Below are 14,304 nucleotides of genomic sequence, written 5' to 3' on the forward strand. Positions count from 1 at the left end.
TCACATCTCAGACTTGTGACCTCACATCTCATACTTGTGACCTCACATCTCTCACTTGGGACCTCACATCTCACACTTAGGACCTCACATCTCTCACTTGGGACCTCATATCTCACACTTAGGACCTCACATCTCACATTTAGGACCTCATTTCTCTCACTTGGGAGGTACGTCACACCTCACACTTGGTACCTCACACCTCATACTTGCGACCTCACATTTCACACTTGGGACATCACACCTCACACTCGGGACCTCACATCTCACACTTCGGACCTCACACCACACACATGAGACCTCACATCTCCAATATAGGATCACACATCTCCCATATAGGACCTCACATCTCATACTTAGGACCTCACATCTCTCATTTGGGACCTCACATCACACACTTGAGACCTCACATTTCACAGTTGGGACATCACACCTCACACATTAGGACCTCACATCTCCAATATAGGACCACACATTTTCCATATAGGCCCCTCACGTCTCACGTTTGGGACCTCACATCTCACACTTAGGACTTCAAATCTCACACATGAGGAGCTCACATCTCCCATATAGGACCACACTTCTCCGATACAGGACCTCATACCTCACACTTGGGACCTCATATCTCAAACTTGGGACCTCACATCACACCCATAGGACCTCGCAACTAACATCTGGAACCTCAGAACTCACACATGAGGACCTCACATCTCACACCTGGGGCCCTCACATCTCACACTTGGGAAGTCACATCTCACATTTGGAACCTCACTTCTCACAATAGGGACCTCACACTTCACACTTCGGACCTCACATCTCACACTTGGGACCACACACTTGGGACCTCACATCTCACATATGGGACCTCATACCTCACACCTTAGAACTCACATCTCACACTTGGGACCTCAAGTCTCACTTGGAACCACACACCTCACTCATGGGACCTCACATCTAACACTTGGGACCTCACATCTCACGAAAGGGACCACACACCCACACTTGGGACCTCAAACCTCAATTCCTGGAACCCAAACCTCACACTTAGGACCTTACATCTCAAACTTGGGACCTCACTTCTCACACTAGGGACCTCACACCTCACGCATGGTACCTCACATCTCATACATTGGGCCTTTCACCTCACACATGGGACCTCACACCTCACACTTGGGACCTCACCTCTCACTATTGGGACCTCACATCTCACACATGAGACCTCACATCTCAGAGATGGGACTTTACACCTCACACATAGGACCTTACACCTCACACATGGGACCTCACATCTCACACTTCGGACCTCACAATTCACACATGGGACCTCACATCTCACACTTGGCACCTCACATCTCACGCTAAGGACCTCACATCTCACACTTGGGACCTCACATCTCACACTTCGGACCTCACTCTTCACACATGGGATCTCACATCTCACTCTTGGGACCTCACATCTCTCACTTACGGGCTTCACACTCTACACATGGGACCTCACCTCTCACACTTGGCACCTCACATCTCACCCTTTGGACCTGACATCTCACACTGGGGACCTCTCATCTCACACTTACGGGCTTCACACTTTACACATGGGACCTCACATCTCACACATGAGACCTCACATCTCACAGATGGGACGTTACACCTCACACATAGGACCTCACACCTCAGACATGGGACCTCACATCTCACACTTGGGACCTCACACTTCACACACATGGGACCTCACATCTCACACTTGAGACCTCACACCTCACACATGGGACCTCACATCTCACACATAGGACCTCTCACCTCGCACATGGGACCTCACATCTCTCACTTGTGACCTCACTTCTCACATTTGGGACCTCACTCGTCACACTTGGGACCTCACATCTCACACTTGCGATCTCACATCTCACTAGGGACCGTCACATCTCACACTTGGGACCTCACATCTCACATTTGGGACCTCACACCTTGGACCTCACGCTTCAAACTTGGGACCTCACAACTCACACTTCGGACCTCAAACCTCACACATGGGACCTCACATCTCACACTTCGGACCTCACACCTCTGCATGGGGCCCCACATTTAACACTTGAGACCACAAATCTCACAGATAGTACCTCACACTTCACACATGGAACCTCACATCTCACATTTGGCACCTCACATCTCACGCTTAGGACGTCACATCTCACACTTGGGACCTCACATCTCACACTTGGGACCTCACATTTCACACTTGGGACCTCACATCTCACACATGGGACCTCACATTTCACACTTGGGACCTCACACTTCACACTTGGGACCTCACATTTCACACTTGGGACCTCACACTTCACACTTGGGACCTCACATTTCACACATGGGACCTCACATCTCACACTTGGGACCTCACATCTCACACTTGGGACCTCACATTTCACTCATGAGACCTCACACCTCACACCTGAGAACTCACATCTTACACTTTAGACATCACATCTCACACTTGAGACCTCACCCCTCACACTTACGACCTCACTCCTCACACTATTAACCTCACACCTCACACTTTAAGACCACATACCTCACACCTGGAACCTCACACGTCACACTTGGGACCTCACATATCACACTTTGGACCGCAAATCTCACATTTAGGACCTCACATCTCACACATGGGACCTCACTACTCACACTTGGGACCTCACATCTCACACTTGCTACCTCACATCTCACACTTGGTATCCTCACATCTCTCACTTTCGACCTCACGCCTCACACTTGGGACCTCACATCTCACACTTGGGACCTCACATGTCACATTTGGGTCCTCACTTCTCACACTAGGGACCTCACACCTTCACTTCGGACCTCACATCTCACACTTTTGACCTCACGCCTCACACTTGGGACGTCACATCTCACACTTCGGACCTCAAATCTCCGACATGGGACCTCACATCTCTAACTTGAGATTTCACATTTCACACTTGAGACCTCAAATCTCACAAATGGGACCTCACATTTCACACATGGGATCTCATCTTGCACTTGGGACCTCACATCTCACACTTAGGACATCACATCTAACACTTGGGACCTCACACCTGACACTTGGGACCTCACACTTCACACCTCACATCTCACACATGGGACCTCACATCTCACACTTGGGACCTCTCACCTTACATTGGAGACCTCACCTCACACTTTGGACCTCACTACTCACACGTGGGACCTCACTCCTCACACTTGGGACCTCACTCCTCACACTTGGGACCTAACTTCTGACACTTGGGACCTCAAACTTCACACTTAAATACCTCATACCTTACACTTGGGTTGTGGGAACCGACCTGTGAGATTTATATTTATTTAATTTATATGAATTTATATTTACGTTAATTTATATACTTCGATAGCAATTTGTATAATGATAAGTGGACTGTATTTCTGCAATAATCTCTTAATCTCACAAATCGATCCTCTACACATTAGGGGGGTTATTAAATTAATATATATGCAGCCAATCAAACTACAGAATTAACTACATACATTGAAGAGGTTCCTTATCTTATAGTACAGCAGGCTAGTCCACCAGGTATAACTAGGGTGTAGACACCAAATTATCTTCTTTGAGGTAGCTTCCATCACCCAGTAACTGATGCACAAAGCATATGCTTCCTCGTCTTGACCTGTCAAAAGGGCGCTAGCTGTAAAGCCAGATACCTATATATGACAAGCTATATCAGAGAAAATACTGTACATGGAACATTGAAGACCTGGCTTAATTACCTTTAGTTTGAGGCTTCCACGTGCTGTAACCGGGTCACCCTATATAATGACATTAATTGCCATAAATGAAAGATACATGGGTTTCGGAAAGAACACTTAACTTGAATTGTTGACAGCATGTTGAAAATGGTACACCCTTGGTTTCCATAACACTACGTCCAAGTAAAATTAACAGGAGCCGCATTTGCTCCCATGAGCCTCTGGTCTTGTATAAACAATGGCAATGTCTAACACTCCATACTACTGACGCCTGGCCGACATTGTCCAGATATGATAGGAGCCAAATTTGCTCCACACGTCTCGGAGGTGACACAACAATGCCTGCCCTCCTTCCCCCTGACGCCTGGCTTACATTGTCCAGATTTCAGAAAGTGATAGAAGGGTCACATTTACTCTACTTTAATATTGATAATTAAGTTAATTTATATAAGATGTTTTTATAATGGTAAAGTCCAAAGACTAATGTATTTAAGAATAATTCCCAGCAGAATAGCTGGTGAATTATAATAGTATGTGGTGATGATATCCCGTTTTCTTTAGACGGTAATTCCACTACAAGTTACGTTTTCTATGGGTAACTAGTTTATACAACACAGCTCTTATCTGTCTGTATTAAATGGTGTCGGATTTTCCGACATAATTCCCCAGGGGCTGCTCACGGGTCGAAGTCCTAATTAGAACAGACGAACACCGATACTCCTCCTTCGAATTATTTGATTAATTTGATGTTAGTAGTTAGTAATCACACATTTGTGTGTCTGTTCGTACAGGTCGGATGTCCCGTACTAGAGTTGCAGGGGTTAGAAGTCTAATGCGATTTCATTTCCCTGTCAACTCTTGAAAGGCTAATATTCAAGCCTTATTACATATTATTTAACCCAGAAGACTGAATGTGATCAAGTACTACAGTCAAGTATGATTCAGGGACTGCATTGAGATCAGTGACATTAGATATAACTTGAAGTTTGTTCAGGTAACTGGTCACTGATATATAAACACTGAGGCCCATGGAATACATCTTGATTAAATAATAAATGTATCAAATCAGTCATCAGATTTATTGGGGTTTAATTTAGTTAATTGTTTCAGAAGATTGAATAGCTCATCATTAAAGTAAAGTATGGTTCTGAGACTGAAGTGGGTTCAGTGACATTGGTCGCAGTGACTTGTAGCTGTTTTAGGCTACTGTTCACTGATTTGCCACTGAGGCCTCATGAACTCTTCTTCAGCTTTAAATGATGATACTAACATCAACCTCTGTTGGTATAGTCAGCTGTAATCTCCTTAGTATAATGCTACTGGAGAAATATAATCAGCTGACAAATTTAGATTTCTACTGGTATTGTTTATCTGCAGGCATAGGTCTCCTCAGGCTTGATACTGGGCCTGAGAGTAATTTACCTCCTGCAGAGTTTAACATGGTTATACTTTGATATTTAGTAGGGCTACCAATGAATTGATGGTAGTAGTCTGTCCCCACAAGGACAGCCATTTGGCATTTGATTTGCTCAAATTTACCTGCAGCTGCTTGATAATAGCTTTCCAGGTCAGCATAATCAACTTGAGATTGTTGTGACAAATCTTCACATTTCTTGATCTGTCTTGTTAAGTGGCCTTTAAGACCTGCAAGGGTTCTTTTCATTCTCCCTGCATTATCCATACTGGCTAGTTGGTGAAGCCTTGTGGGACTTGTAATGGGGCTGCTCATAATGCTGAACAAGCACTGATGGTAGCCTAGGGTATAATTTCTGCACTCACTAGGCTGTAATCCTACCTCTACTAGAGGTTAGCACTTAAAATTAATACACATTATATATATACAATCATACACACTAATGATTTGAGTGATAAACCAGTGTCACTGGAAGTACCTTTAGGTTAGCTCCTCTATATCACCCTAGGATGGTAGAGACACTAATTAATCACTCAAAGGTGTAATGATCATAAGTAAATTATTATATATACACAACTCAACTCGAGTTGATAAAAATTACACCCAAAATAGGGTCTGCACCATTCATTAATGGTGATAGGTTGTTGAATATAGTACAACTGACTATGGTAATAATGGGACTAGGACAGCAATAATAGTTCAACTAGTCATATCCTACCCTGTTGTGGGTTGGCAATTAGTAAATATTATACTGTGATCACTAGTGCAATATATATTAAATGATACTCTATTTTGGAGAAATAATATACACAATTATTGATAATAGCCTCTTAATTAGCCTCTATGAAACTTCTAATATTATCTAGAAGTATTAAATATTATTATTGACCTCGCGAAATAAAGTCCACAAAATTCGTAGATAATCTCTCGCGAAATTTAACACCACGAAATCCGTGAACAATATCGCGAAGACACAGTCACTAATTTGGCTGGCTTCAATATTAGCGCTGTCATTTCACGAAATAACACGCCACCAAATATCTGTGGGTGTGCATGAAACCGCTGACGAAGCTGAACTCAGTTGAGGGGGGCTCGTGAGCTCCCACGAGGCGCTGTCTTTGACTGGCTGGCCTTTGCTTAAATCACACTGCACTAGATATTTAATGAATCCACTGGTTAACTGGTTCATCCGGTACTAAGATGACCAAATGTGGGTTCAAAGGATCAAATAATCCGTCATCCGGTTCGAAGATGACCAAATAATGTGGGAACCGACCTGTGAGATTTATATTTATTTAATTTATATGAATTTATATTTACGTTAATTTATATACTTCGATAGCAATTTGTATAATGATAAGTGGACTGTATTTCTGCAATAATCTCTTAATCTCACAAATCGATCCTCTACACATTAGGGGGGGTTATTAAATTAATATATATGCAGCCAATCAAACTACAGAATTAACTACATACATTGAAGAGGTTCCTTATCTTATAGTACAGCAGGCTAGTCCACCAGGTATAACTAAGGTGTAGACACCAAATTATCCTCTTTGAGGTAGCTTCCATCACCCAGTAACTGATGCACAAAGCATATGCTTCCTCGTCTTGACCTGTCAAAAGGGCGCTAGCTGTAAAGCCAGATACCTATATATGACAAGCTATATCAGAGAAAATACTGTGCATGGAACATTGAAGACCTGGCTTAATTACCTTTAGTTTGAGGCTTCCACGTGCTCTAACCGGGACACCCTATATAATGACATTAATGGCCATAAATGAAAGATACATGGGTTTCGGAAAGAACACTTAACTTGAATTGTTGACAGCGTGTTGAAAATGGTACACCCTTGGTTTCCATAACACTACGTCCAAGTAAAATTAACAGGAGCCGCATTTGCTCCCGTGAGCCTCTGGTCTTGTATAAACAATGGCAATGTCTAACATTCCATACTACTGACGCCTGGCCGACATTGTCCAGATATGATAGGAGCCAAATTTGCTCCACACGTCTCGGAGGTGACACAACAATGCCTGCCCACCTTCCCCCTGACGCCTGGCTTACATTGTCCAGATTTCAGAAAGTGATAGAAGGGTCACATTTACTCTACTTTAATATTGATAATTAAGTTAATTTATATAAGATGCTTTTATAATGGTAAAGTCCAAAGACTAATGTATTTAAGAATAATTCCCAGCAGAATAGCTGGTGAATTATAATAGTATGTGGTGATGATATCCCGTTTTCTTTAGACGGTAATTCCACTACAAGTTACGTTTTCTATGGGTAACTAGTTTATACAACACAGCTCTTATCTGTCTGTATTAAATGGTGTCGGATTTTCCGACATGGGTCCTCTCACCTTACACATTGGACAACACATCTCATACTTGGGACCTCACGTATCTCACTTGGGACCTCATACCTTACATTCGGGACCTCATAGCTTACATTCGGGACCTCCAATTTCACACTTGGGACCTCATACCTTATGTGGGGAAATCTGGCTCCAGTATAATACTGATAAAATGTATATTTTAAGAATGCAAAATAATGATTAATTCTAAGATAGTTCGAGGGACCAGAATGAGTAATGAAATGAGAAAATCAGTGGCTTATAGATCTATGATTATATGTGAATAAATTCTATTAAGCAATGACTGTAAATTATATAATTCTAGAGCCAGCCTCCCATGACACATTTTTGGGTGGTATTCTATGAGATTAATCTATGTGGAACTTATTTTATGCAATAATAATAATGAGTATAATATGCACACACACAGATAATGAGTAAAATATATAATGCAAGAAATACTACTGCAATGTAAAGATTAATAATGCATAAAAGGCAGCATCAGATATATATATATATATATATATATATATATATATATATATATATATATATATATATATATATATATATACGTATATATATATATATATATATATATATATATATAGCCCTGTTGCTTATGCAACATATGCATAAGCAACTTACTGTTGCTTATGCATAGGCAACAGGGCTCCATTAAGGAACATATAATCTCTTCCCATAACCAAACCATCGCCAGAGAAATCCTAGTAAACAACACAGAAATCATCGATAGATACAGCGATAGCAGGCGGCTTGACGTTTGCGAGGCACTACACATCAAGAAGTCAACACAAGCAATCAACAGCCAATTATTGCACAGCTATATTCTACCCACCTCAAGACTCCGCTCCAATATAGAAGCATCAAGAAATATGGACCAATAGGCTTTCTACAAACACTTGTATTCAATACCCATTGTTTCGGTTCTGTCTTGTGTTGATACTTTTAATACCCTATTAATATCCCCTCTTGTTCTGTCTTGTGTTAATGCCACATCACCCCTCCCACCTCACTCAAATGTAAATATAAAATCAGAGATACGTAAGTTCTAATCAGTTGTGTATTTGTGAAGTCTTTGAAAATGTAATAAGTTTTACGAAACGCGCCCGTGTCGCGTCAGACTAGAAATAAAAATGAATTTTGGAGAAGTGATTTTTTATTTACCTCCAACAGTGAAGCGTAATGTACGAAAGATTGAGAAAATTCGTGTTAGAATAATTAATCTTACTTTTTCGGTCATATTTAATAATATATATAAATATATATACCAGAAAATATTCTGAGGAAACTACTCCAAGCTTGTACTAGAGAGGCACCCTTCTTGAGCCCGGATGGGCACATGTATAAGCAAGTAGATGGGGTAGCCATGGGTTCTCCCCTAGGTGTCCTGTTTGCAAACTTCTACATGGGTACCATCGAGCAAAAAGTCTTAGTCGACATGAACTTGAAACCGGCCATATACTGCTGGTATGTTGACGACATTTTTACACAGGAACCTGATGTCAGACATCTGCAGGAGCTGAAGGAGGCATTTGAGCAGAGTTCCGTGCTGCGTTTCACTTACGAGATGGAAAAGGATGGGAAGTTGCCCTTTCTAGATGTAACAGTCATGGAAAAGAGCGGAGGTTTCCACACTGCAGTCTACACTAAGGAAACGAACATAGGAATGTGCCTAAATGCCAACAGCGACTGCCCAGACAGGTACAAGAGGAGTGTTGTTAACGCATGTCGACCGTGCTCTCAGCCACAGCTCAGAATGGAAGCAAGTCGACGAAGAACTCTGTAGGGTAAGGCAGGTCCTAGTCAACACCGGCTTCTCCAATGGTTTCGTCGAAGACATCATAAGAAGGAAAGTGAAACGCCATGCAACCTCTGAAGAGACAACTAACACAACACCTATAACCCCAATTAGACTATTTTACAGGAACTTCTTTTCTACAGCTCATAAAACGGAGGAAAGGGTCCTGAAAGATATTGTTAATAGAAACGGTATCCCTACAGACAAAAATCAGAGGATACAACTGATGATTTACTATAAAACCAGAAAAACGGCCAGCCTCCTCATGAGAAACTCTCCAGACACAAAGCAGAACGCTTTAAAAGAGACCAACGTCGTCTATGCCTTCAAATGCCCACTTGGGGACTGTAAGCTCCAAAAAACCCAGTATATAGGCAAGACAACAGCATCTCTTTCTAGGCGTTTAACGATGCATAAGCAACAGGGCTCCATTAAGGAACATATAATCTCTTCCCACAACCAAACCATCGCCAGAGAAATCCTAGTAAACAACACATAAATCATCGATAGCACACGGCTTGACGTTTGCGAGGCACTGCACATTAAGAAGTCAACACCAGCAATCAACAGCCAATTAATGCACAACTATATTCTACCCACCTCAAGACTCCGCTCCAATATAGAAGCATTAAGAAATATGGACCAATAGGCTTTCTACAATCACTTCCATTTCAATACCCATTGTTTCGTGTTCTGTCTTGTGTTGATGAAATTAATACCCTATTAAATACCACCTCACCCCATCCACCTCACTCAAATGTAGATATAAACAAATCGGAGATATGTAAGTTCTATTCAGTTGTGTATGTGTAAAGTCTTTGAAAATGTAATAAGTTTTACGAAACGTGCTCAAGTGTCGCGTCAGACTAGAAATAAAAATGAATTTTGGAGAATTGATTTTTGAATTACCTCCAACAGTGAAAAGAAATGTACGAAAGATTGAGAAAATTCGTGTTAGAATTATTAATCTTACTTTTTCGGTCATATATATATATATATATATATATATATATATATATATATATATATATATATATATATATATATATATATATATATATATATATATATATATATATATATATATATATATGGACTCTGAATAATAAGGTACTATCTACAATGAAAACTGATTAAATCTCAGCTGTGACAGAGGGCCGTAGATGCAGTCCACTGTACGCCAGTCTGGAAACAGTTTGAGATTGTGATACTTGGAGCACGTGAGGTTATGGCGGTCACACACTTCCTCAGGGTGTTGCACCATGCTGCAATAATGATAATTCCGTAATTTCTACCCCAAACTAGTATTCACACACATATAGCCTCACTCCTAGCACTTGCGACCTCACATCTCACACTTGGTACTCTCACATCTCACACTTGGGACCTTACATCTAACATTTGGGTCCTCACTTCTCACACTAGGACCCTCGCACCTCCACTTCGGACCTCACACCTCATGCATCACACTTGGGACCTCACATCTCACACTTGGGACCTCACATTTCACATTTGGGACCCTACTTCTCACACTAGGGACCTCACACCACCCACTAGGGACCTCACATATCACTCTTCAGACCTCACATCTCACACAAGGAACGTCACTCCCCACACTTAGGATCTCACATCTCACACTTGCGACCTCATATCTCACTCTTAGTACCCTCACATCTCACACTTGGGACCTCACATCTCACACTTGAGACCTCAAACCACACACATGAGACGTAACATTTCACACTTAGAAAGTCACATCTCACACTTGGGTCTTCATATTTCACACTTGACACCTCAAATCTCAGAGAATGGACCTCACATCTCATACATGGGACCTCACATCTCACACTTGGAACCTAACATCTTACTCTTGGGACCTCACATCACACATTAGGGACCTAATCCCTCACACTTGAGACCTCAAACCTCACACTGAAAGATCTCATACCTCTTTACACTGGGACTTTACACTTAACACTTGGGACCTCACATCTCACACTAGAGACCTCATACCTCACACTGAAAGTTCTCATACCTCACACTTGAGACCTCATACCTTACCCTTGGCACCTCACACCTTACACTAGTGACCTCACATCTCACACTTGGGACCTTACATTTCACACTTAGGACCTTGCACCGTACACATGGGACATCACATCTCACTCAGGGGACCTAACACCTCACACATGGACCCTCACATCTCACACTTGGGACAACACGTTTCGCTCTTGGGATCTCACATCTCACACTTGGGACCTCAGATCTCTCACTTGGGACCTCACATCTCACACTTGGGACGTCACATCTCATATCTTGGACCTCACACCTCACACATTGGATCTCACATTTCACACTTGTGACCTTACATCTCACACTTGGAACATCACATCTCACACTTGGTACCTCACACCTCACACTTGGGACCTCACAACTTACACTTTGGACCTCACACCTCACACACTGGATCTCACATCTTACACTTGGGACCTCACATCTCACATTTGGGACGTCACATCTCATATCTGGGACCTCAATCCTCACACATTGGAACTCTCATCTCACACTTGGGACCTCACATCTCACACTTAGGACATCACATTGACATCTCACACTTAGGACCTCACAACTCACTCTTGGGACCTCAATCTCATACTTGGGACCTCACACGTCACATTTGGGACCTCACGTCTCACAATAGCGACCTCATGCCTCACACATGGGACCTCACACCTCACACATGGGACCTCACATCTCACACATGGGACCTCATACCTCACAAAGGGAGACCTCACGTCTCACCCATGGGATCTCACATCTTACACATGGGACCTCACATCTCACTCTTAGGACATCACATCTCCTACATGGAACATCTCATCTCACTCTTAGGACCTCACATTTCACACTTGAGACCTCACACCTCACACATGGGGCCTCACACCTCACACTTGGTACCTCACTTCTCACACTTGGGACCTAACACATCACACATGGGACCTCACATCTCACACAGGGGACCTCACACCTAACACAGGACTTTACAAATCACACTTGGGACCTTACATCTCACACTTGGGACCTCACATCTCACACTTGAGACTTCACATCTCACACTTAGGACCTCACAAATCACACTTTGGTCCTCCCATCTCCCACATGGGACCTCACATCTCGCACTTGGGACCTCACACCTAACAAATGAGACCTCAAATCTCACACTCTGGACCTCACATCTCACTCTTGTGACATCACATCTCACTCTAAGGACCTCACACCTCACACATGGGACCTCACATCTCACACTTGGGACTTCACACCTCACACAAGGAACCTCACCTCCCACATATGGGATCTCACATCTCACATTTAGAACCTCAGTTTTCACACTTGAGACTTCACACCTTACACATGGGACCTCACTCCTCACACTTGAGACTTCATATCTCACACTTGGGATCCTCTCCTCTTACAATTGGGACCTCAAATCTCAAATCCTCAAATCAAATCTGGGAACCTCACTTCTCATACTATGGACCTCACACCTCACACAAGGGACCTCACACTTCACACTAGTGACCTCACAACTCACACTAGAAGACTTCACTTCTCCTACCTGGGACCTCAGACCTTACATTTTGGACCTCAAATCTCAAACTTTGGACCTTACTCATCGCACTTGAGACCTCACATCTAACACTTGGGACTTCACATCTCACATTTGGGACCTCACATCCAACACTAGGGACCTCACACCTCACACATGGGACCTCACATCTCACACTGTGGACATCACATGTCACACATGCGACCTCACTTCTCACACTTGGGACCTCACATCTCACACTTGCGACCTCACATCTTACACATCGTACTCTCACATCTCACTCTTGGGACCTTACATCTCACATTTGGGTTCTCACTTCTCACACTAGGGGCCCTCGCACCTCCACTTCGGACCTCACACCTCACACTTTGGACCTCATGCGTCACACTTGGGATCTCACATCTCACACTTGGGACCTCACATCTCAAACATGGGACGTCACTCCTCACAAATTGGATCTCACATCTCACACTTGGGACCTCACATCTCACACTTGGGACCCTCACATCTTACAATTGGGACCTGAAATCTCACATCTATGGACCTCACACGTCACACTAGGGACCTCACATCTCACACTAGTGACCTCACATCTCACACTTGAGACCTCACATCTCACACTAGTGACCTCACATCTCACACTTGGGCCTTCACTTCTCACTTGAGACCTCACATCTTACACTTAGGACCTCACATCTCACACTTGAGATCTCACATCTCACTCCTGGGACCTCACATATCTCACATTTAGGACCCCACTTCTCACACTAGGGACCTCACACCTCACACATGTGACCTCATATCTCACACTTGGGACCTCACATCTCACACATGGGACCTCACCTCCCACATATGGGACCTCACATCTCACACTTAGGACCTCAAATCTCACACTTGGGACATCACATCTCACACTTGGGACCTCACATCGCACTCATGGGACTTCACATCTCACACTTTGGACCTCACATCTCACATTTGGGACCTCACACCTCAAACATGGGACGTCACATCTCACACATGGGTCCTCACATCTCACTCTTGGGACCTCACATCTCACTCCGGGGACCTCACATGTCACATATGGTGACACAGTACCCCATAAAAGGCTGATGCATAAGCAAGAGAAACAGGCAGGAGTAGTTGGTAGGGCGCTCCAGTGGATAAGGGAGTACCTAAGCAATAGAAAGCAGAGAGTTATAGTGAGGGGTGAGACCTCAGAATGGCGTGAAGCCACTAGTGGAGTCCCACAGAGCTCTGTGCTTGGACCTATCCTGTTTCTGATATACGTAAATGATCTCCTAGAGGATGTAGACTCATTCCTCTCAATGTTTGCTGACGATGCCAA

The sequence above is a fragment of the Procambarus clarkii genome, chromosome 21, assembly GCF_040958095.1.
Source record: "Procambarus clarkii isolate CNS0578487 chromosome 21, FALCON_Pclarkii_2.0, whole genome shotgun sequence".
Lineage (NCBI taxonomy): Eukaryota > Metazoa > Arthropoda > Malacostraca > Decapoda > Cambaridae > Procambarus > Procambarus clarkii.